The sequence below is a fragment of the Pseudopipra pipra genome, chromosome 1 (assembly GCF_036250125.1).
Source record: "Pseudopipra pipra isolate bDixPip1 chromosome 1, bDixPip1.hap1, whole genome shotgun sequence".
NCBI lineage: Eukaryota > Metazoa > Chordata > Aves > Passeriformes > Pipridae > Pseudopipra > Pseudopipra pipra.
This window is the reverse complement of record NC_087549.1, coordinates 79,951,423-79,976,777: the sequence shown is the minus strand read 5'-3', so window position 1 is coordinate 79,976,777 and position 25,355 is coordinate 79,951,423. Positions and strand designations below refer to the sequence as shown.

Genomic DNA, 25,355 nt, shown 5'->3' with positions numbered 1-25,355 from the left:
TTAATACATCTACTGATTATGTTCTTACTTCCCTGTCCTAAAAAGGAAATATGTCATTCTGAATGTCCACTGCTTGTTCTTTGCAATTTGCAGGACACTTAAGCTTTAGTAAAACAATTTTTCTCTCCATATTCATCAACTCTATGGTAAGTCTCTGCATCTCAGTGCTTGGTCAAAGTAAGTAGAATGGTATTCATAACTTGCTAACCAAATGGAAAGTCAAATACTAAAGACATTTCTTGTGCAATTCCCTGAAAAGTTTGTTCATTTTTTCAGATGGGAGCCCTAGGAATGCAGATATTTTTAATCTTTTAGTGCCATCTCGTGGCAAGAGGATAATTATATGAAACAAGGAGATAGTCTTTTCTAGCACACAGTTTCTACGCCTACCAGCAAAATTCCTTGCTTTGGCGGTAGATATGTACGTATGAATTTTAATTATGAATGTAAAATGGCAAACCAAATCACTCACAGGACAAAACTCTCTTTGTTTGTTTTTTTTTTTTTTTTTTCTTTGCAAGGGCCTATAAATATCAATTTGAGAAATCTCACAAAAATTGACTGTCATTACCACATAGAAATAGATTTTTAGTCTGTCGCATTAGATCCCTGTAGAACTCTTAAATCCTTAACTGATTCAAGGCAATTGTCAATAGATTTTTATTGTATTAGTGCATTATATCTCTGTAGAATACTTTAATACTTAGCTAGCTCAAGGCAATATCCACTTCAGCATCCTGTAATGTTTAACAGAAAGCTAAGATCTGTGGTAGCATTCTTGTTTTTCATTTTACTTTCTGGTTTTAGCTCAGGAAAATTCATACCAGCCTGCATTCAACAAAGCAGTAACAGCACAAGAATACTGTATATTTTCCTGATATTTTCACTGGGATTCAGCAAAATGAGTGATTTTGGTTTTGTGCTAAGTGAATACTAATTTAATACCTTGGGTTTTTTTAAGATAATGCCTGTAGGTGTCTGTAATCAGTACAGATCAAATTCTTGCTCAATTTCTGAAGGAGTTTTCTGTGTCATAGTCCATATTTGATTCCTTAGCCCTAACTTCCATTCTGATTAAAGTTCCTAGATGCAAAAATACTACTCCCTGTAAAGAGCTGGAAAAAAAATAAAGATGTCACTCCTGCTTATACTTAAATTTTTAAGTCAGGGGTTCTCATTCCTTCAAAAGAAAGGTTGATTTTTTTTTTCTTTTTGAAATACATATATTATAGTCTGCTTCAAATAACATGAAAATATGCTCATCATTGAAAATCTATTGCAAATTATTGCTTTGTGAGTTATTATTCCTCCCAGCTGAGGTAGGAAATACTATCAATCAAAATTAGTAAAACACTGTTTATGATCTCACTTTTGAAATAGAAGTAGTGTTCCAATTGGATATTTTTGTAATGTCAGATGCTTTCACTACTTTCTGTACACATGACCAATACTGCCTTGTTTTGTATTACACGCTTTCTAAATTTGTTCAGAAAATAAAAATATTATAAGAATAGCAATACAAGATATGTTTTCTCTCAATTATATGGTATATATTAAAATCTTAGTCACTAGAATGTGATTTTTAATAAACAATCAGTAACTGAAGTACAGTTGTATGCTGTGCCAGCTCATCACTGTGATGAATCAGTCAACAGCTGAAGCATTCCTTTTGATTAGAGATAGTGTGATTTCTTTGCTTAAGGTTAACTGGGTTAGATAGAGATAAAACTCTGTTGTCTGTCAGCAAGAATGGAGAGAAGAATCATAACATTAATGTAAGAAGATACAGAATTTCAATATCATGTATGTGTTAATGCCATGATTTCCTCCTCATCTCAGTAAAATTCTACTAACAAGTAACACACTCAAATGGTTTTCTCTCCTTCTATATCTGCCTCTTATAGTACACTTTGCCTACAATATTAAAGTAAGTGAATTAACAAAAGAAAGAGTTGCAATTGCTCATTCAAGTGAATTGACATGGTGTGAAGTTCCTTACAAGGAAGACAAATCTAAATGCATGTCACAGTTTCGATAGAAACATGGACAGAAAGGTGTGAAGCTTAAGGCTTCGAAAAAGAAATCTTAAAAAGTTTTCTAGAAAGTTTTTTCCCCAGATTGCAACTTAACATCTTGTTCTGGATTAATACACGTTTGTAAGCATGTCAGTATAATTTTCATGTGGTTACATTTAATGCAAATTGAGCACAGAATATTTTTAAGAATATTCAAGACGGGAGATGTAGAATGTTTTGGAGGGTGTTTTGTACATTTGGTTTAAGGGTTTCTTAAAACGTATTCACTTATAAAAGCTTCAGGTAGGCAGGCAGCACGCTTCACATGAAAAACGAGGAAGTAGACAGGCAAAAAATCAAGCACAGATACAGAAAGATGATGCAGAATGTCATAAATTACCAAAAAGAAAGTCTCCAGTGAGATGTGACTGTGTTCATGCAGTGCAAAAAAGCAGAAATATAACTGTGATAAGTCAGTTGACATTGTGGAGGAACAATGGATTGATTGATATGCATCCCTGAAGCACTTCAAATAAGCATTCACTTAATTTCCTGAACAGAATAGTTTTGAAATTTAGAAAGTGTTGTAAAGGTTGCATCTCTTAATTCACATGAAAATGCACCGCATCATCCTTCAGTAAATGAAGGATAAAGCCATATGTAAAAGAAGTATGATATTCAGATAGAAGAAATAATAGTTTGGCCAAGGATTTGAGTAGAAATAAATTTGACATGAGATTAAGTGAATTTGCAGACAGTGCTATGTGGAAAAGATGGACATAAAAGAAGATGAAGGGATAAAAAGAGTATGTAGATAGTTAGGAAACTGTTTTGAAAAGATGAAATAATTCAACCAATCAAAGTCTTCATTGAAGTTAGAGAGGGAAGAGGAGACACCGTCAATTAAAGTGATTGTTCCTATTTGTGGAGCATCTAGAGGTGAAAAGAAAACAGAAATTAATTATTTTGCGATTATATTCAGGAAAGTCTGGAAATATGTAGCGGCCCATTTCAGAATATGTTTTTGAAAGAAGTAGAATTGCTAGAATCTCCTCATCTCTGCTGTAAAATCCCTTGTATGGTCTCTCTGCAAATTACACCTGTTGAATAGTAGATTTTTCTCTTTCAATCCCAGAGTGCATAATTTAGTTAGAATTTTAGGCAGGTAAGTAAATACATTATTTATGCTGGAAAGCGTTAGATCCTGTATATAAAGGAGAAACTGAAAAGTGTCTGTCACCTAACTTGTCTAGATGATCAAAAGGAAAAAAATGCTTTTTAAAACTTATTCTGGGGTTAGACTGTCAGATAAGGTTGATCGCTGATCTGTGGAACTTGTGTATTTAGTGTGTACTCCTGACTGTCAAAATTACTTATATCTAGTGTGACAACCATCTAGTCTAAGCAACATGCACCTTGGCTGTGGCAGTGAAAGAAAAAAAGCCATCCTGCTGTACAACTGCAGTAGTATATAACTGACATGTTTCAGGGCCTGCATGCCTAGAGAAATTCTAAACAAGACATAAAGGTCACAAAAGCACAGTTTCCCAACAATCACAGCTGCTGTTCTTACATCCTAAAAGTAGGTATACCGTCTTTTCAGACACCTGCAGAAACAGCCTGAATGAGTTTGCTGCTATGACTTTACCCTTTGGAGATTACAATACTCAGGGCAAACTGAGAAGGGCTGTTTAAGTTAAAAAGAGAAGTGCTAAAATAGGAGTTGTGACACTGATATGTACTTTTTGACATTAGGTTAAAAAATCCTTCCTTTACCAAAGTGAACTTGGTTGTTTTCTCATGAAGATGAACAGAGAAGACTAGGTATACATTAGCTGCAAATGAAGCAATTTTTTCCTTCGCTAAGTTTTACAGTGTAGAAATAATTTAAACACTCTTTGAAGCTTGAATACAGAAATAAGACAGAAACTAAAATTATTTCTTATTGGACTGATGTAATGAAGTCAATGTGCTTCAGAAATAAAACTATGTTTTCCTGCAATGGATTTATATCCATCTTCTCTAATGTAAAGCACTATGAAACACTGTCATGGAGATAACTGTCCCTTTTTAGTAAGCAAATAGTCAGTGGAATTCACAGAATATTCTGAGCTGGAAGGGACCCGCAAAGATCATTGAGTCTAGTCTTAAGTGAATGGCCCATACGGGGATTGAACCCACGACCTTGGCAACTAACCAACTGAGGCAACAAAAACCAAAAGAAATTGCAGTTTGTTAAAAATGGGAGCAAAATTCCCTGCCTTAACACATTTTAAAAGAATGTAACAATTTTTTAATAGCCTCAAGATGTCTTAAGCAGGACAGAAACATTTTCAGAGAAAATAAACCCTTATGTCTCTAGAACTGCCTCTCCAAGAGCAATCAATCAAGTTCTTCTCAACCAAAGAAAAAATATATCTCCAGATATTCCACTGGCCTTATGCTAGTCTTAGACCAGGCTATAGCTCTTTTCTAGCTCCTCTGAGTTTCTGACAACTGATTTACATGAGAAAGAAATGGTGACAGTGATCAGCTCTCCTGCTTTCTCTTTGTTAGTCTACATTGCTATCCACAAGGACTCCACGGTTTTTGAAAAGACCATATTAGAGTCTTTCTTCCTACTAATTTAAAAAAAAAAATCCCGAAGGCGAGTAAATTAGAGCTAATCTGCACTGCCTCTTTCTGTGTGTTTTGGTACTTTCTCTGAAAGGCATTTTGGTTAACAGCAACAGTCAGGTGCTCTTGTCAATTAGGCCATGCTTGAAGTACTGTGTGCTTGTTCAGGTGGAAGAGTCATGCATGTGAAGAACAGGAAATTCGGAGCTGGACAGCACTGGGGAAGCTCCTCAATGTCAGTGGATTTCTGATGTCCTCTTCATAATTAGAGGGAAAGAGTTTGCCTCCAGGAAGGATTAAAAGCCACCTCCTACTCTGCATCGCAAACTTGGAGCTTGTATGAAGAAAATTGAAGAAGTTTGAGGGCCAGGGTATGTTGATAAACTGACATGCTTCTGTGCAGGGGTGTAGTGGTTTGGATTTTGTTTTCCCCCAGAGGCTAAGAAAAGTGGTAGACCCGAAGGGGTGGAACCCCTAGAAGTTTTGAAGTTTTGCCCAATGGGCGCTCCTGCAGAAATGTCAACATTCCACAAGCTCACCGGAAGAGAAGAGTTGTAGTTTGGGTGGTTAGGTGTAGTTTGGGTGGCCATGTTGTAGAGCCACGAGGAAGGGGCTCTGAGCCCCTTGGGCCCTCTGGGGGCTCCCAGCCCCTGGCTGGGGGGCTGTGGGGACCTGGAACAGCATAAAGCTGGGCTAGGTGCCTGTAGTTATGCCGGGAGATGTTTTCTCCATGGGCGCAGAGCAGCAGCCGATGCTGACCAGAGAAACGGTGGCAGAGAGCCAGAGATAAGAACCTGAACCGGAGGAGCAGCAGGAACAACATGCAGCACTGCAGAGAAGACTCCTGGAAAGGGAGGAAAAAGAGAGCCAGGAGCTGAGAGACAGAGTTCTGGGGGTAAGACTGATACTAGATCCCCCAAAACTCCCTTGGAGACCCTCTTGGAGAAGAGGGAGATGGACTCCTATTTAGGAGAAGAGTTTTAGACATGCAGCACCAGAGAGAGAGGAGCTAAGAAGCTCAGAGCGTCCCGGAGCTGGACCAGGACGGCCAGATGGAATGCGGGGGGAGTTGACCTTGGCTCCCCCCCCCTCGCACTGCTGCCACGGTGGCAGCCTGAGACAGCAGGGCACAGAGGCCCTGCAACAAGAAGCTTGAATTTCCTGGAGATACCAGACCGTCATGAAGACCCCCCTGTGTCTTTGTGATATGACGTGGTGAAACGACCTTGTCTGGGGTTACGAAGCCCACGGAAGACCCCTTTGCCTGTGTCGAGGGGGCCGAGGGAGTTTGGATACCTCCCTCGTGAGTGCTGGCAGAAAGCCAGCTATCAGCTGCTGCATGTGGAGAAGACAGACAGAACCTGCTGCCTTAGAAGATGCTGCTACTTAAGGACTGGAAGGGATCTGTCCTTCTTTCCCTCCTGGACTTTTATTTGGAGGAGAGAAGAGATCTGATCCATTGTAAATACTATATGTCATGGTAGAGATAGTTGTGATCGTGTGTATAATGTGATATGGTATTTATTTGTACAGTCATTGTAATATATTCCCTTTCCCCCACTTTGAGTCTGGTGTGTTTTGCCTGGAAAAACCCATCTCACATTAGGTTGAGATGTGGGAGGGGGAATGGAGCTAGGGAATTGGATTTTGGGGCTATCTCAAACCATGACAAGGGGAGACTCAAGCATTTCAAAAATTATTTAAGCTTGTACTTAATTTCCATAAGTGTTGACAGGATTTGATCAGATTTATAAATTTTAGCACATTTTATTTTTTTCTTTTAATGCTGTGCAGATATGTACACACTTGTGCTTTGGGTAACTTAGTCCTTAATCAAAGCTGTGCCTTGTTTTGAGACTAATTTTCTAGCAGAAAATAAGAATAAAACAACTCTGTATTTCTGAGGTTAACTATTTTTAACTTCCAGTTAGCCATCAATCTTACATATTTGTCTCAGTTGATGCCTAGTAGTAGTGTGTTTAGGATGTATCATTTTTTCAGACAATTCACTGGTTTCCACCTTGATTTTAATAAAAGGGTAATTTTAATTTCTCAAGAAATTTTTAGAAGGCAGTGTCTTTTTGCGTAACCTTTCAATGATGTCGAGTAAGTATTCGTCAGGTAGTTGATTTAATTGATTTAAGGACCGCAGTGCACATTCTGCTTAAGTAATGAAACGAAGAGGACATTGGAATGAATGAATCTTACATAGAATACATGTGATCAGAGCTTGTCCTGGCAGAGAAATGCAAAAGGAGAATGTAGCTGATCATTCTTATTACCTAGGAAGCACTTAATTGTGCTTTTGCTTCAGGGTGCATTGAGTAGAAATTTTCACATCTAAAGCAATATATAAAATTATATATTTAATAAAACAGTAACAAGTTATCTCACTTAAATACTACAGTGTTGTAAGTCTCACACTGCCAAATATTTTAGAATTATTAAATCTTCCACATAAGACTATAATATAAAATAAGGGAAATCAAATTACAAACTTTAATTTATGTGCTTTTTATGCACATATTTTACTCCTAAAATTTCAATGTTTGTTGTGTCATCCTTTATATATTTCTGTTCACAAAGTTATAACCAAAATTTTTGTAATGTTTTTATATTGCCCAACTATTATCCAGAACTTGATCACCTGCTTTCTTTCTGTGCTGTATGGGTGCTTGTATTATGATGTTCCTTTTATGTGTTATGCTCTTTGCTTAGGACATATTTATGTTCATTACTTCTCACTTCATATTTCCTCCAACCACAGATGCTCGACTTTCATCTGTATGATGTAATATAACAAATTAAAAATTGAATGCTTTGAAATCCTGGTTCTTGTGAAAGACTGCTTTACTGTGACAGTCTAAAAAGAGCCTGAAGTCCTTTGTGAGAAATTTTATTATGTAGCTGAAACATAGGATTATTTTTTATATCAAGATATATGAATTCTGGCTCGGCATACAAAATTTCTGGTTTAGTGTGTCACTAAGTACTGTCATATCTCTTCCAGGTATAATCTTCATGGGCTATATAACCAGGATCTAAAAAAAATTGGTTAAATTTGAATATACCTAATTTTGGTTACAATGCCCTGAAACCACATAAAAGACGATGTGGCACAGTAGCAAGGAGAAACAGTAAAAAATGTTTCAGACATCAATAATCATGGGATAAGTCCTTTTACATCTACCTGGAAGAACAAACTATCTGCAGGGATCAGTACACACATCCAGATAATTCTGGAGATGCTATGATACTTTGCATATGCTTACAAATATATTTTTTCTAGTGTTCACTCTTTTACTCATTTTTAAACATTGATTTTATACTGTACTTCAGTGCTTTTAAGAATATTCAATGCTCAACAGTGTTCATGATGTACAGCTACAGTTTCTGGATAATTTTCAGTATATATAGGCTATTATTTATGAAGATTTAATTAAAGATAAGTAAGTTTTTATCATATATCACTTATTAGGTACTGATAGGTATGCGAAGCAATGGGGGTTATTGAGTTGCAGCAGTGTTTGTGCATAAGCACTGATCTCTTATCTATATGTGCATTGCCTTGTTGTTTGCATAACAGCAAAGATTTCAAAATTGCTGAAAGCTGCTTTTTGTCCATTTATTATATAATAACTAAGGAACACAACCACCACTAACCGCCCCCCCCAAACTATATCCACTCTACTTAGTCTGTGGTCTTATTACCTGCCAGAAATTTGAGTTATACAGGTGGTTGGGCAGCACATGAGGGTTATTGAGTGAAATATAAAATAAATCATAATATCATAACTGATGGGTTTTTTTTGTTTTGAACTTAAACTGAACTAACAATCAGTATTCAGCCTAGAGAGGGAGCACTGCTATTACCACTAAATATCAAATAAAACTTAAAATCAAGTCTTCCTTTTTATTTGAGATTATACAGTTATGAGTTTATAGGTTTTGAGAACAGCACTCTATCTCAGTTTCATCCTGGGAACTTGTCCTACTAGTTGAGCTGGTTTACATATAATCTCTGTGGCTCTTTCCTTGTAAACACCATGGTGGAATTTGGTTATCCTCTTTGAAAACCTTCCATCTGCCTTGAGGTCTTGTGCCATAATTGAGAAAAATTGGTTTATGGGGGAGAGAAGAATCAGGATGTCTTAGCTGTTTAATGGGAGATGAAACACATAACCCAGGGTACACATAACATCTGAAGATATGCAACTTTACGCATTTAACACTACACATTTAACACTAGTGTGTTGGGGCTTCCAGCATTAAGACCTGTGTAAACTGTCTAGTCTAGGTTCTTGAATTTTCTTATAATTCTGGTAAGTCTTTGCACTGAATTCTTTGACTAGCAATGTTGTGGCCTCTTAGAGACAGTCAAAGATATAAGGCATTTATAAACTAAGCAGACAAGACTGGGGAATTGCTCACAGAGTTTTGAAATAACCTGCCCTAACTCAGGTTCATCCATGTCCACTGGCTAGGTATCATATTTTTATGTGTAAGTAAAAACATGCAATATATAATAAAATAAATCTTGAAACTTTCGAGTCTGATTAGGAAGTAGTTTGCCAATTTAATAAAATGTTGATTATTTTTCTTTTATTTTTTTTTAAAGAATTTTTCTGTAAATTAAGCTATATTGATTTGTTTCCTCTGCTTCTTTCCACCACAATCTCTTTGGAAACATAATATTTTAAGTTTGATGATAAAGGACATATCACATTAGAGCTAAGTGTGATTTGAAATGGTTGAAATATCAAAAAGAATCAAATATTATATTGGAGACAGGTCATCCTTAATAGTAGTGTGATTACAGTTTTCATACTATCTTTCCTCTTTCAGACAGCATTTCTTCTGCACGCTTGGAATCATTCCATCTTCCTTTCCTTGAAGACACAGCGGGTATATAAGCATTAACCATTTTGTGTTCAGGCCCTCAGGCTGTTTTCTGTTTCCAGTGATGTTATAAGGTACTTCTGAAAATCCAGTAGTCTAAAGTGACAACTCTAAAAAAGCAAATGGACGGTGAGCTACTACTAAACAAAATATGAGTAGGCATTTAGTTTTTCAAATTATGTTTATATCCCTAAGGGCTGTGGAAGCCAGCCTGCAAATACTACTTAAGTTGAATCTAGGTTAACAGAACATTTTATTATTTTCGATTTCACAAAACTGTATGATTAAGATTGGCTCAAAAAACTTGCTTCTTCTACTTTGTTCAGTTATTGCGCAGAAACGAAAGATATCTGAAAGTATACATTACATAATAGCCTTTTATTCTTTTTTTTTCAGTCTAAATAAAATGAAGTTCAGAGTTGGTCTTCTGGGTATAGCACTTACAAGATTAAGGATGGATAGAGGTGGAAAAGGAAGTTAATCTCCAAGACAGTCTTAAGAGATGAATTGTACTATGTTAATGTGTGCTAGTTCTGTCTGTAGAAGTAATTATCATAAAAATTACCAAAAAAAATTAATTCACTGGGCTGGTTTTGTGTTTTGCTTTTTTTTTTTTTTTTCTCAGCTACAAATTATCTCAGCCATTACTTCTTGCCTGTTCAGTAGACATGGATAACAGATAACCCTTTCCTGTTTACTGAAGTCTTTCATATTTCTAAGTTACAATTTATTCTCCTGTCTCATATACCTTTGTTTTTTAATATACTAAGGACACCAGTTTGTTCACTTGTGCCAGTATAGTCATGACAGTTTCTCTTTTACTCTGATTTCTCTACACCTCTCTTAAGGTGTGGTGTTCAAATAGATCTATTATTTTAGCTGAGTCCTTCCCATGTTTGTCTGAGACATATATATACATATATGAAGCTACACTTTATTTTCCTCATAGGTAGTAATCCTCCTTATACATTGGTTTCTTTTTTTAAATCCAGACAATGCTGTTAAATAATATTCAGTGATCTGTTTGCCTCATGAACATTTAGATGGTTGACATTTAGTAGTTTTTCTCTGTCCACAAGGCATGATAATTATTCAATCATAGGAAGAATTTAGAGAGGAATTGGAGTGGAAAATATATATTTTTAATCAGAGAATGACTATTCTGAAACTGTTTCAGCCAATTTATGTTCTATAATAATGGTAAATTCATTAGGCCCAGGGCTTTAAAAACCTGTAAATTGCAGTGAACAGTGTGTGGTCTTTAAGCATTGTTGATTCCTATGCTGAGGTGGTTTTATTTTATCAACATAAGAATGCACTGCTACTGGGTTGCTGGATTTTCTGAATGTCTTCTCACTGAACGAGTCACTCCATAACTTAATAGTTGCCTTGCTTACAGCTGCACACATTGTCCAACGCTGTTCTATCCACTTCAGGGGGAGTTCACATCACTTTCCACCTAGGAATTGTTTATGGATTTCTCCAGTGTCTCATGGCTATTGATTGTAAGCTCATATTGCTACACAGCTCACAGGATTGCAAAGCATGGTCATTCATACCTAGGTTCTTCAATTAATCCTTCCCATTCAATGCAGAGATCATAACATGTTGCTGCCAATAATAGTTGTATTAGCTACCTGTCCTATATCTACTTTCAGAAGCAATACTGCTGTGAGGACGCACTGTATTCTCTGACTTCATTCATTCTATCTGGAAAATATTATTCCTCCACTGAGTATTGAATCAAAATTTTCAATCTTGATTCTGTTTCTAGTTCTCTTACAGAATTATTTCATCCTAGATCTCTCTGAATTTTCTTTCTGTGCCTTGATTTTGTCCATTTTACCTCTTTCTTTTTCTGTTATTCCTTTACACTGATATTTAGCAATACAGTGTATTTTATATTTTTGAGGTGCTTGCTTCCCTATGTTTTGAACGAAATAATAGTGGCTTAGCCAAAGTCTAATTATTTCCTGCATTTCCTATGCCATTTTTGCACTACAAAAGCTTTTGTTTGTGCCATACAGTTTCTTTCAAAAACTACTTCCTCCTTTGGTCTTCTTGGCTTTCCTGCACATAATATTATCATATTCTTCCAGTCCTATGGGATACTGCACCAGCTGTCTATTATGCTTATCACATGATTTTCAACTTTTTCAACAAAACGCTGTACAATTTTCTCTGTTCACTCAGTTTGTTTTTTTTGTATTAATACACAGATGTCAAAGATATTTGATAGATGACTAATTCAGTACCTTCTTCATCCTTTCTGACTAGCTGTCACTTGTTCTTTTTATCCTCCTCTCCCTTAGACTGGTTTCCTATTTCCTGTTTATACCTAAGTTACGTCTGTTTTAGCATACCCATGTTTCATCTTACTATATAATCCTTTTAACTTAGTACCTAATTCTTCCTTCCTTATTCCTCTCCAGGTCCCGTAAGAAAGAATTCATCTTTATTTAATGCCTCAATGAAAAATAGCCCCTAAGTGAGGAAGGCTAAGCATTCGAGGTCATGAATTTATTTCCAGAATATTGTTCTATAGAACTGATGTTTTGTTCCTTATGAGAAGGTTCTCTATAAGATAAGGAATAAAAGGAGCTTCTAATGAAAAGAGTACAATGATGTTACAGATCTTGATACTGTGGAAAAAGCTTGCATACTTTGGTATGGATGAGCATTTGTAGCAGACATCAGCAATTTGCATAAATAAAGCTCCTGGAGGGGAAATTAAATAGGAGAAGGTTATCAAACAGGATTTGGAAAAACACTGAGTCACAGAGGTATTGAAGAGGCTGGTGTCCTATTGAAGAGAAGAAGGGACACATAAAGCACCTGTCAGGGCGGAGGATAGAAATGACAGCAGCAGTGCTGCTGCTGTGATCTGGTTGCTCTGTGTCATGACTTCTTGCTGACCTCATTGTCTGTCAGGTAGCATTTGATGTCTTACCTCACAAGTTGTCAGAAAAGTGCAAAACTTTTAAACCTGATTTTGGTATTTATGCTTTTTGTGGTTTTGATATTTATTTTCTTCACTATGATAAAGCTGTCTGTCTTAGAGTTGCACTGAGTAATAAGAAGAAGAGATTGTAGTTGGAAGGTTTGTTCATAAGCACAGGAAGAAATTACACTTGAGTTCTTAAATCTTCACTCATATAATAGTAATTACAAATGAAATATCTTTTTTACTTTAAAATAATATTTACAGAAGAGGGAGGAAATAATTTCTTGACTTTTCCTCTAAGTTTTGCTGATGTTCATATACATATTTCATAACATTGTAGTTCTGTGCTTCTCATCACTGAGGAAAAAATCTGATAGTTTCTTTCGATACCATAATATCCATTTTAAATATATATCACATTTTGCTCTGAGTGGCATCAGTGAATATCTTCAGCAAGTATACTTCAGTCACTTAAGTAGTTGGCTTTTTGTTGATGAAACTGAGAACAAATCCTTGACATTCTTGTAGTAACATAAAGATAACACTGTCATTAGATTCTTATGCCAGTCTGCCTTTCTCAGACAAGTGTTTGGAAGAGGAGTAAAAGAAACATCAGGGATAAGAAGAAAACATTGAGAAAAGAAAGGGTAACTGTCAACATGCCAATGAAAATTGATGGTCAAAATATAGGCTAGAACAAGTAACTCAAGAGTGACACTGGATGGAAATTGGAAAAGTGAACACAATGAGTCATAAGAATAAAAACACTCAGTGGGATGTATTACCATTTAATTTATGTGACCTTTACAGCTTGTTAAGAATCACTCTTACTTTCTGTTTAGAACCATTGATCCATTGGACCTTAATAAATTGATGTAGGACCTCAAGTAACCTTCCTCCTATGTTCGTCTAAAGTCCTAACCTTCTTATAATTGCTTGCTTTACTGTAAATGAGAATAGGAAGTTTTAAATGCTCAGCATTGCTTCTTCCCATGCTGACATTAGCATTGGTTTGATGCATTTTTCTTGGCAGGTGCAACAAATAATGTTCGTAGCAGTATGACAGAGATCCTGTCTGATAAGCCTTCCAGAAGTGAGAAGCTGGATGCCATCCTGTAAAAATATCAAAGCAGATTAGGTAAAACAGTAATTCTTTAGCTCCTAGTTAAGTCATGGTATGCTCTGGATGGAAATAGATTTACTTCCCCTGGAGTGATTTTGATAACAGATGGTCAACATTTCCTATATTGACACTTCCTGTAATATTTTTTGCAGAAAGTGTCAGAATATATTGTAGTATGTGTACTCTTCTAGCTGTATCTTTATGGACTTATTTTGTAGCCAGCTTTTGGACAATAGTGTTACTAAAAGATGTAAGATTTAGGTTTTCCTGATGACTCTGTAACCTGAGAAGTGTCCATCACATATACTTTTGTGATCTTCTATATTGTTTCCCTCCATGCAAGAGATTTGAAGAAATCTGCTGGTAAAAACGTACAGATCATCTGGTTCCTGCTATCCCCAAGAAGTATCTTTATCTAAGATAACTTTCTGTAGGAAAAAAAAAAAAGGATGACCTAACCCTGTAAGAAGCAAAGCACCACACAGCTGCTCGCTCACTCCCCCTGCTGTGGGATGGGGAAAAGAAAGAGAAGGGTAAAAGTGATATAAAAGTGACATAAAGAAGGTTTAATAGGGAAAGCAAAAAATGAATTGAGGGATTCTAGTATGTTATGCCTCTAGTGGGATTAAGTGTGAGATTTCTTTGCTTTTTCGGTAGCTGATCAAAAATTTTAAAGTATTAATTGTTTTACAGAAGTATTTTGTGTTTGTCCAAGCTCTTAATTGCTAGTGTCAAAAAACTCAGTTATTTGCTGCATGCATTTCTATATATTTCACATATGGAGATTTGAAAGGCTTTGCCTTTAAATACGCAGAATATCAATCTCCCCTTGTCCTAAGAAGACCTTTTTTCAGGGCAGCTTTCACAGGGATCTGGGTGGTATATAGATCATTATCTTTTCATTTATGAGGATGGAAGTCTGTTTATAACTGAACTGACAGTTTGTGGACATTATTGACTCAAAAAATTGGAATTAGAGAATTATTTTTTGCAGTCTCCTTGTGGTTACCCATTTGTGATCTTTACAAGGGAGATTTCAGTTGCTGTTCTAGACATCTGATAAGTTTACAGAAGAATATTCTGTAGAGAAAAATGTGTATATATTGCCTAGGACAGCATTTCTCCTTCAGAAATTATATAAAAATGTTGCATATAATATAGCACAAGGAAGGATTAAGGTCCTGTAAAAACACTCTGCAACACTTCTAGTAGTTTTTAAACTTCAAAGATCAATACATCATTAACCACTGGTAATTCCTTTCAGTTTGAAAAAATTACAGTTGTTTAAAATCCCTTAAGTTAAATTATAAGCTGTTTGTATTGTAATGAAACAGTCCCTTGTTCTAAAAAAACCCCACAAATAACCCAAAAACAGAGAGTAGATGGTAATAGACAGGCATAAATTATTCTAGTATTCTAAATGGCTTGTATTTCTCTTGTACAATTTTTATTCAGTCACATTAATTACAAATAAACAGGGTTTTTTTCACACAGAAATATGTTTTGACTCCTAATTGACTTTTGATCACAACTGAACTATAAGCATTCAGTTTCCAATTACAATAGTAATTTATTCATCTTAGATTCAAAATAGAAAAAAAAGGAGACAAAAAATGTTGTAAATATTGCATGCATCATAAAATAATTACTTATATAAAACCACAGAATTCACTCTACAACAGGTATATTGCTATAAATCATTGAGTTTTACTGGGATAAATGTAATCCTACACCAGTATTGATTTTATAGCTGACAGTATTTGTGGAAATACATAATTTTAATTAAAACTATTAAATTAAAAACTATTAATTAAAACTATTCAATCCATTTTCACTTTGACCATGACAGTTACCTTGCAGTAATACAGTATTCTTAAGATGTCAGGCAGCCTGTTTTAGTTGTTTGCTTGCTAGCTAAATGTGACAACATATACATTGTTTGCATTTTGTTTTCTGACTGCTGTGGGTGTAGTTGGAGAATCATTGGAGCAAAATAGCAAGACTCATTGTCACTTTTCATAGAGGCAAAGACCCTTCTTAGTAGAGCCCCTTGCAGCTTTGCATTTTCAGTTTGGACTAAAGAGCTGTTAGGCAAAATATTGTCTTGCTTTATGGGACAAGGGACATGCAGGGCTGGTTAATATTGGTTGAATAGCTAATATTGGTTGCTACTTTATGAAGGTCCAACAGACATGTAAAAGGAATCTGGGACTGTAGTCATAGAGCAAAAACAATGGAAGGGAGGAAGGGAGGAAGAGAGGAAGGGAGGGAGGGAGGGAGAGGGAGAGGAAGGAAGGAAGGCAGAACAAATTAAGCACATTTGATTGGAGGGGACTTATCAGAGAAAAAGAATACAAGTGGGTTTCCTTGAAATACAATATTGAACAGAATGAACAATAAAATATAAATCAAAAAGTAAAACAAAGTCTTGATTATTTTTTTTAGTTTTCTCTTGGTTTCCATTCAGAAGAGATTTTTTTCTATCTTCATATAATATTCCAACTACTATATACTTTGCTGAATAAGTATCCCTATAGCTGCAAAGTTTATATATGCAGACATACTTATATGCACAGAAACAAAACAAACAAGCAACTGTACCCAGAACCGGATAACTTTAAATTTTTATCAGCCATTCAACCAACTCTCAGATAGCACTTACAATAAAGCCTTAACTGTCTGAAGAGCTCCAGTTTTATAATCTCAATTCCAAAGCCTTTCATGAAATTGTCTCAGAGAATTCAGATGAAGAAGAAACCAGCTAACACAAAAAAGCTATCAAAAATTCCAATTCTATCCATACTGTTTAAAACTTTTTTTTCTCCTTTACCTTGTTATGTTATTCTTAGTTCCTGATAATTTTAGCAAATAATTATAGGCCCTTATTTTATTTGTATGACTATTTTCTTCATTTCCTCCAATATTCATTTTTATCCAGGAAGAGAATTTCTTCTTTCTCTTGACTGAAATGGATGAAAACTTTCCAACAGGTGCTCGTTTTAGATAACACACCTGTAGGCGCTGTAGGGGCTCTATGTTACCTGCCAATTGCCAATTCACTATATTACAGTGTTCCAACTTAGAAGTCAGGTTGGCCAAAAAACATTGTGTTTCAAAAAGGTAACGTCACCAAAGTGAACCTTACCTAAGTTCTCACCTCCAAATCATTTTATAAATACCAAAAACCAAAAAAAGTTTTAGAATTCCTTTTATTGTCTGAATTAATTGTCTGTAGTAAAGAAATCGTGTACAAAATTTCTTGAGTTATCTGCAAATGATGCTGAAACTTCGTACTTTTTATTACAGAATATTACAAAATAAAGCTAATTTACTCTGCATGTGTTACTCTATGGCATTCTTTCACCAAAAAAAACCCAAACAAACCACAAAACAAAAAACAGAATACTATGGTACTATGATACCTAATGGATCTTATATTTTCAGTTTAATACAGTCTGTTGGACGATTGCTTCAGACTGTTTTAGAGCAATACTAGTGGTCACTGGGGATGGGGAAATGAAGAAGCACAATGGTTTCTGTCAGAAGGAAACCTGTTCAGGTGTCCAGAACTTTAGAACATTTCAGTTTTCAAGTCCCTGAATAAAACAAAGTGGTTAGCCGGAAATTCACGGGTAACCAGACCTTTTTGTGTTACATAAAAAACTAGGTCTCACAAGTCTCAAAATATGTCTTCAAAATGTGTTAGCACCTTGGAAATTATTGAGGAAAACTTGTTCTATTCCATTTTTTGGTGTGATTCCTAGAGATACTAATTGGTGTTGCAAGCAGAAAGCAAGAGCAGGGAGAGATTGCCAGAATGTAACATTGCTAGAATATAGTAACGACTGTAATATAATATTCTACCTGACTTTGATTTTTCTTCTTCTGAGGTCTTTTTGAACTACATGTTTACTGGGCAGCTGTCATGCCATCTTACCTCTTTTTCTGTGTTTCATCAGCTATGAAAAAAGTCTACAGTGTGGAACAATTTCAGTGAGAGGGTGATGAGAGATCCTAAGACTTGGTGATCAGAACAGTCTTCTGGAGAGGAATGGCCTCAGTTAACATCTCTGATTAGCTGCCATCTGTACTGATTTTGAGAATGATTTTGGAGTTAATGAAGTTACATTTTGGAGAGAAAATATTCTCGGGGGAAAAAAACAAAATAAAAGTCCTACCTTTTAAATAATCCTGCTTTCTTTTATTAACAGTTTTCAAAGTTTTACAATATTTACAATATTTAACCATGTCTTAATGCTGTGACATAAGACAAATTGGAGGAAAAGAAATTGCAATATCACAACTGTAGGTGAGATACTTGTTCGTTTTTTTGGTTTTTTTTTAATGCACTCTTGGCCATGCTAATAAATTCAAAACTTAAATTCAACACCTTGGATCTTTTCTCTCGGATCTGTCATCTTTCCTCCTTCAGGCAGTCTTTGCAGACCACAAGAAAACATCTCAGATGAATTCCAAGGCCTGGGTGATTTCCCAGACATTCTCTAGTTTTCTTTCCTTTACAGCCCTTTTAAGAACAAGTTTATCTACGATCATATGGGATTATTCCAGGCTTTCTTAAGTCAAATCACTACATTAATTCACTTTGAGTTATGCTGGAAGATCTTTACTTTCCAAGGTGAAACAAGTAAATATGCACATATACCACTATGGGACAATAATTCCTTTTGATTTTTACCACGAGTCAGACTTTATTCTTTGCTACTTGGCCCTCTCCTTGAAAATGTTATTACTCTTGAATATCTTCATACCTTACACCATAGATGTTGCTACTTGCTGCTAAGCAAGGTTTGGGCCTGGGAAAGGAGATGCAGGTTGCTGATTTTCTACAGTCTTTTTTCTTGCTTCTCACTTTCCACTTTGTCCTATTTATCAATATATGCCTTGTTTAACTATTGATTCTCCAGACACCTGGATCATGCTTAGACCTTCAGGATGCAACTGCTCATGCACGAATTACAAATGTCCTGAATTTGCCTTATATCTCACATCTCTTGAAGACAAAGGCTGCTCATGCTTATCCACATAGCTTAACTCAACATTTCATCTAAGACACAGGTTTCTTCACTTAGGATAGCAAAGCAGACAGTGTTCCTATGGATTAGGAAGATTCTGTTTGTTGTTACATTTTGTAGTTGCTCATCAGTCCACACTCAATTATATCAATACTCTATTACTTGAGTTATGCAGCTATAACAACTTCACAGTATTTATAGCTCTTCAGAGCACAGCTTTATCCTATGTAGGATAAAGCTAGGGAGGAGCTTACTATTGTTTTCTTGTCTACCACACTCTCTTCTTACTGAGCAGCCAAATGATTTAACTTGACTAATAGCAAATTTATTAATATTCATATATTAATGACCTCATGAAACAGGCTTGAAATGGGGTACGTAACTACAGGATACAAAATAGAAGCCTCTCAGAAGAGGATAAATGAAGGACCACTCAGTATTGTATCCTGAGACTTCAAAAGATGCAATTTGACTTCTTGCCTGTCACATACTTGCTATACACTCTCAGATGATCTAGAATAATAGCATAATATTTTATTATGTGTTCTGTAGAGTAATAGAAAAGCTTATATTCCTTCTCTGCATCATAGATGAAGCACTAATGAATGTCATAAAGATTGCTAGTGTTGCTGTAATTGTAATTATTCAAGAAGTTACAGTTGAGGTATAGCATTTTTAATAAAGTCAAAATATTTTACTAGCCTGTCTTGCTGTATTTGGAAAAAAAGGAAACCACAAAACAAAACATTCTTTCAGGCATACAGGATGTTTTTTGGTTCTGAAATAGAAAAAGTGGATTTTATACAGAAGTTGAAGAAGTTTTTTAATTTTAATTAGAAAGCTACATTACATTAACTCTGTAAAAAAAGAATGCATATATGCACATATAGTTGTCACCAATGAAATAGATTGTTATGAAAAGAATATTTTAGAGAATAACAAGAGACATTTAGCTCTTAAAGAAATGAGAGGTTTAGTTAGTTTGTAATCTGCAGACATGGAAGTTAAAAAGGAAGGGAGAGAGAATATAATGCTCCATAAACCCAAAAATTCAGTTGAGCTAATTGTTTTTGGCTTCCAGATGAGTTTTGAAGTTCTGTTACAGGTTTGTCTTTGAAGCTGTTTTGTTGATTTCCCTTGAAAATCAGGAGAGAAAGATGAAATTATAATTCTGAAAAAAATGTCACTTGTGGCACCTGGATGCAAATTATGGCAGCTCAACCAATTAGCCATGCGAGTTTGTTTCCAGTGCAAAGTGGTTGCTGATTTCCACCCATGTATTTCACAGAAAAGCATACATCACAGTGTGTGAAATGTGTTACATTACGGGAAAGAAAAAACCCCAAACCAAACCAACCAAACTAAAAAAAGGAGAATTCAGTTATCTAGTTCTCCAGAGGAGTGTTCTTGTTGAGAAGAGTCCCTCTTCCCATTATTGAGGTGGGTATTACAAATGTTTTTCTGCACATTGATTTTTTTTCCTGAAATAACTTTTAAGTATGTATTTTGTCAAGAAGTGTTCTACATAGATCATATTTGGACAGGAAAAGTAAGCATGTCTTTATTTGACTTTCATCACAAATTCAGTGATGGTCTTCAGGCTATCTCTGCAATAGATCTATATTATCACTGCTTTCTCAGATGCTATGGTCAACATCAAAAAATTATAACATGTAGAAAACCAACATATATATATATCTGTATAGCTGTCAACCATGAAAGATATATCAAAAGAAGTTGTATTTTACAAACATATTCTTAAATGTCAGCAGGTTTGCCCAGTGAATATTTCTGAAATCCACAAATTTAACAGACTTTTCCAGCTAAGCTTGCTATTACGTTGGCCTAACCTCTCTTGCCTTGAAAGCTGAGATGCTAACAGAGATTATATAAAGCATAGAACTCTACAGATATTGCAGAAGGCATTCAAAACACTCTTGATCCAAGTGTGGACTGCAGGGTCAGACCGTGCATAATTTAATTTATCTGATCAATGTCTACCTCTATTTTTTTATACAGCAATGTTGGTATATGTATAAATAATGTTTTCTGAGCATAAAAAGCACTCCTGAGTGTAAGTGTAATTATAGTACAGGTGGAGTTTTATAGTACACAGAAACATTCTCAAGTGAAAATTTCCTCGCCTCCAAAGTTTCTAATTGTGTCGTGCCCATCAGCAGTTTATAATGTCCATATGCTACTTAAGAGCAGATATCCTTTTGCAATACTAGGCAATACACATCATTTTCATTACTTAAATATGCAAAAAGATGAATTTTTATTATATGAATCACAGGTCTTTACAGTTAATTCTGCTGTAAACCTAATTTTGAAAAGATGTTGGTTGCAGCCTGATGTGTACGATTTTAAAGCAAGAATCACTTGGGAAAATGCAGGATGTGATCTTCTAATTAGCTTTTCATGCATACCTCATACAACAGATAGTTTCACATGGAAGAGGTAATAGCAAATATTATATTACCTAAATTGAAAACACGATGTATAGTACTTCATTTTGTTCCAATGCACTGTAGTTGGTATAATGTAGGGCACAAAAGGCTACAGATTATTATACACTATAAATATATATGGTATATTCTTAGGAGGTTTGTTATCATGGTTTGACATTTATAACAGCTTATGGCCAAGTTATAAAGCAGAATCTATAATTCTGACTCACTAAGGGTGAAGAAATTATGATCATTTGATCCAGCCACACTAGACAAGTATAATAAATGATGTTAACATTCCCTACATTTTTTTGATTTTTGTTTTTTTTTTATAATGTCAGGTCATCCTGGTCCAAGAAACTGCAGTCACCTCATAAAAAGACTTCTTTGCTGTATAAACTGAGAACAATACAAAAAGCCATACCAGGACTTCTTAGTGTTATAAAATTATTATAGAGTAATTGAACACAAGATGAAATTCTATGCACTTTAAGAAATATTTACAGGAAAAAAATCAAATGCATTGCAAATGTACCTTTATGTCCTTCAATATTTTTCTTAAATACCAAATATAACATTCATAAATTTGTGAATAATATAGTGCATTTTTTAGTATTTATAGCTTTATTCTAATAAATGTGGAAGTTAAAATCGTATGCTTCAACAAAATTTCTTAAAATATGACCCTCCCATTAGTTTCAACTGTGAGTTTTCATGAGAAATGGTTGCTTCCATTTCTTCCTGATTGCTAAGAAAGAGTGTAATCCTTCTGCTATCATCTAATTAGCAGGAATGTGACTATCCATGCTGCAGGCACAGGCACTAACACAGGTTTGAGGAGCCACTGTGTAGACATCAATGAACACTTTATTAAATTACACAGTTTTCTAAGCAGGCACAGTCTCTCAATGCCCCAATTCTTTATGCTTTAGTGAACTGGCTCTGCTCTCTGAAGCTGTAAGGTTTCAGCCTGAGCTGAAGATATAAACTCCTGATGAGATTAGAGTGAGTTTTTAGATATTTGGCACGCTTCTGTGCTTATTCTTTTCTCTAATAAGGCTTAGAGTTTGCTGGCAGGTGAAAGCATTGGATAGCAAAGGCTAGGAGATTTAAAAATCCACCTGCCCTGAAGGAAAAGAATGTCGTTTTGGTAACTGTTCAGCGTTATTCTTCATAATTCATCCCGGTCAGGAAAACAGTTCAGCACAAGAAGAAGGACTATTAAGTCACCAGTTCTAGATACTCAGTGATCTCTCTGGTTTTGTTCTTGGCAAAATTCAGACAGAATTTTCTGCTATTTTTATTTCCAGAAAAATTGTGGTCTGTCAAAGATGGACTGTAACGAACAAGCAAAAGAAAATGGGGTGTTAACAAAATCTTTTCAGCATATTCTTTTGTCTAAATTACAACAAGATAGTGATGGAAATAGATTTAATTTCACTGATAAGTTACCGTTTTCTTCTTCAGAGGAAGAAAACAACATTCTGGAGCTTGTTCACTGCTTCACTTCAGAACAGGTCATTGTCCTTCTCTCCACCATCACTCTCTTCTACCCTTCACCTAGCACACATGCTAAATATCACAGCAGGTTTTTTTAATTGTGAGAGGTATTTTATGTTTGTTTTGGTTGGTTGGTTTTGTTTTGGTTTGCTTTTTTGTTTGTTTTTGAAAAGGAAAGGAGGAATCGAAAGTGAGAAGCTAGCAAGCATAATCAAATACTAAAACATATGAAGTAGAGGACTATTTTTTGTAAAAGAAGAAAGTCTGCTAATGGAATTTGGATGTTTTAGAAGGCAGCATGGTCATGGGCTAAACACAAAGGAAATAATCATTTAGGTAGAAATACATGGGATGAATTCACGGTGGAGGAGGTAAGAGCTAAATTTACTATCTGAGAGAGCATAGCAGACAATTTAAAGGATAAATACAACTACAAAATCTTATGGAAGGAAAATCAGAGGACTGGTGACACCTTATCTAAATGGGGGGGAACCATGCGCCTAGGACTGTATCATTTGATGTGGAAAAGCATGCTCTACTGGCTGGCAAGCAAGAGAATTTAAGTTGCTTTCAAGCCACAAAAGTAAATATACAGCTGCTTTTGAGATGAAGTCAGATAAATGGAAAAGGTGCAGTTGATCTGGAAAGAATGATACTCATATATAGGAGAATAGGGTGGCCACTGGTAGCAGGGGCACCAGATGTAGAAAGACATAATGAAAAGAAATAATGACATGGAAAAAGAAGGGATAGATTTCTACGGGATGGAGCTTGAAAACAACTTGAGGAATACTCTGGTCATACTGGCTGCAGGCAACCCATTTCTGAAAACAGTTTTCTCAGACTGTTCCTCCAATCCTTCAGCCACACCTCATTTCATCTGCCAAATAATCCTGCAAATATATAGGAAGATTTTCTTGCTTAGCCTAAATCACCATGGTTGTGAGTGAAGTCAATTGCTTATACTATCTGTAGTGTGCATTGAGAATAATTTCTTATTTTCAATAGTGTTTCTGAAAACTACAATCCTACCACCTTTGTCTACTATTCTTTCTGTAGTCTGAGTAAATAGGTGTAGTTCTTGCCTCAAAAATAACATTTTTGTTCCTAAACATTTTATTGCTAGCCTTTATAATTTACGTTATAAATAATTAGATGTGTGTTCAGTTGTGGACACAGAATTTGAAATGAGGCTGAGTTGAGAGGAAAGAATATTTCATAGTCCTTAAACTTCTTAAGAATCGTATTCCTATCCACATTTCTTCTTTGCCCTTTTCCTTTCTCTTTCTCTTTCTCTTTCTCTTTCTCTTTTTCTTTTTCTTTTTCTTTTTCTTTTTCTTTTTTCTGATAAGTGATAAAAATCCCACCATATTGAGATTGTTCAGAACTATTATACTCTTTTTCTTCATTATTTTCTTCAGAACTGTGCCTAGGTAGTTGTTGGGAGAAGAGGGTTAAAACTGGAAGAATGGCAAGGAGGATGGTAGATTCACTCAAGTGACCTTGCAGTTGGAATTGCCAAGGCCTGGACAGTAACAGTGTGGGAAATCCCATGTGTTACACCTACTGCTGTTTATCCTCTGTCTGTTTTGAGAATTTCTGTGTAGAGATAACGTAGGTGTTTTGAGAGACATAGAGGTGCTCTCATGGACATTCCTGAGATGGTATACTACCCATGCAAGGGCCCTTGATAAACTGGTGCAAATAGCAGGCCCCCTAGCATGGACTAAGCCTAACATTCCCACTTGTGGGTCTCAACCTGGGTGCTGCTTTGGGATCCTCTGGTTACTCAGGTAACGAAATAAAATTACTCTTTGTATGTCACCCATGGTTTTGTGGTTGTTCTGGCTGCCTGCCTGTGTCAACTCAGACAGCAGTTAATTGTTATGCTATGCAACCTATAATGATCTTTCTACTCTTTTTTAAATCATACCCTGCAAATTTCAGATATTTTCTTTCTTTCCTTTTTTTTTTTCTTTTAATTTGAGTTTTTTTCTTTAATTCATCTTAGAGGGTTTATGCAGACTCTATATTTGTTCATCCAAATAATGCACAGGTCTTGAGTAGCTACCAGGACCTGTGAAACTTAACTCAGTATATGCAATCAGATAGGAAAGAATCATCTAGAATGGAGGACAAGGTGCCACACATGATGAAATGATATAGAGACCTCTCAGGGTACAGAAATTATAAAGTTTCATATAAATTTCATGTGTCCACAAGTCACCTACCATTTGTCAGTCCTGCTCTCATAACCTCTCCTCCAAAATTTTAGTGATAAAGATAAATTTAAGTGTATATGTAGAGAACCACCATAATAGTGTCCTACTCTCAATGTCTTGCTGTGAGAAAAAGAGAGTTCATCATATGCAGAGAGTTAAGAATTATTGTTAGGTATCCAAGTAATCTAATAATTAAAGAAAAGCCTCATTAATAAACAGTCAAAATTTTTATGCAAGATAACCTAGTAATATCTTCTGCCTTTTCTGTGCTCTTCTGCTCACCATTTCAATGTTGCACTATATCTTAAGCCTGAGGGTTTCATTCTTCCTTAAGAAGACCAAGGAAGGATTGTGGTGAAGCATCCCGAAATCTTTACAGGGTGGAGGATTGTATTCTCCACAGCAAGGGAACTGGGAGGAGGTGAGGTTTGATACTTTCTTCCTCTTCAGTTTATTATCTGCTTGGAGTTACTTTTTCCAATTTTTTTGCGTTTCTGTTTGCCTAAGTACAGTTTTGGATATCCAGTTACTGAACTACCATTGGAAAAAAGAT

At 35.5% G+C, this 25,355-nt stretch overlaps 1 protein-coding gene across 4 annotated transcripts in view; it reads left to right on the top strand.

Moving 5' to 3' along the window:
• Nucleotides 1–25,355, top strand: part of CDH10 (cadherin 10) — a 94,553-nt gene that overhangs the window by 9,168 nt on the left and 60,030 nt on the right. Inside the window, exon 2 of one of the 4 annotated variants that reach the window (XM_064662139.1) lies at nt 19,919–20,070. The exons of 2 other annotated variants lie outside the window; for them this stretch is intronic. The gene's annotated coding sequence lies outside the window, so the exon portion shown is untranslated. Of the gene's footprint in view, nt 1–19,918; nt 20,071–25,133; nt 25,224–25,355 lie in introns of those variants that run through there. One more of the 4 variants, XM_064662147.1, reaches the window with a different exon arrangement.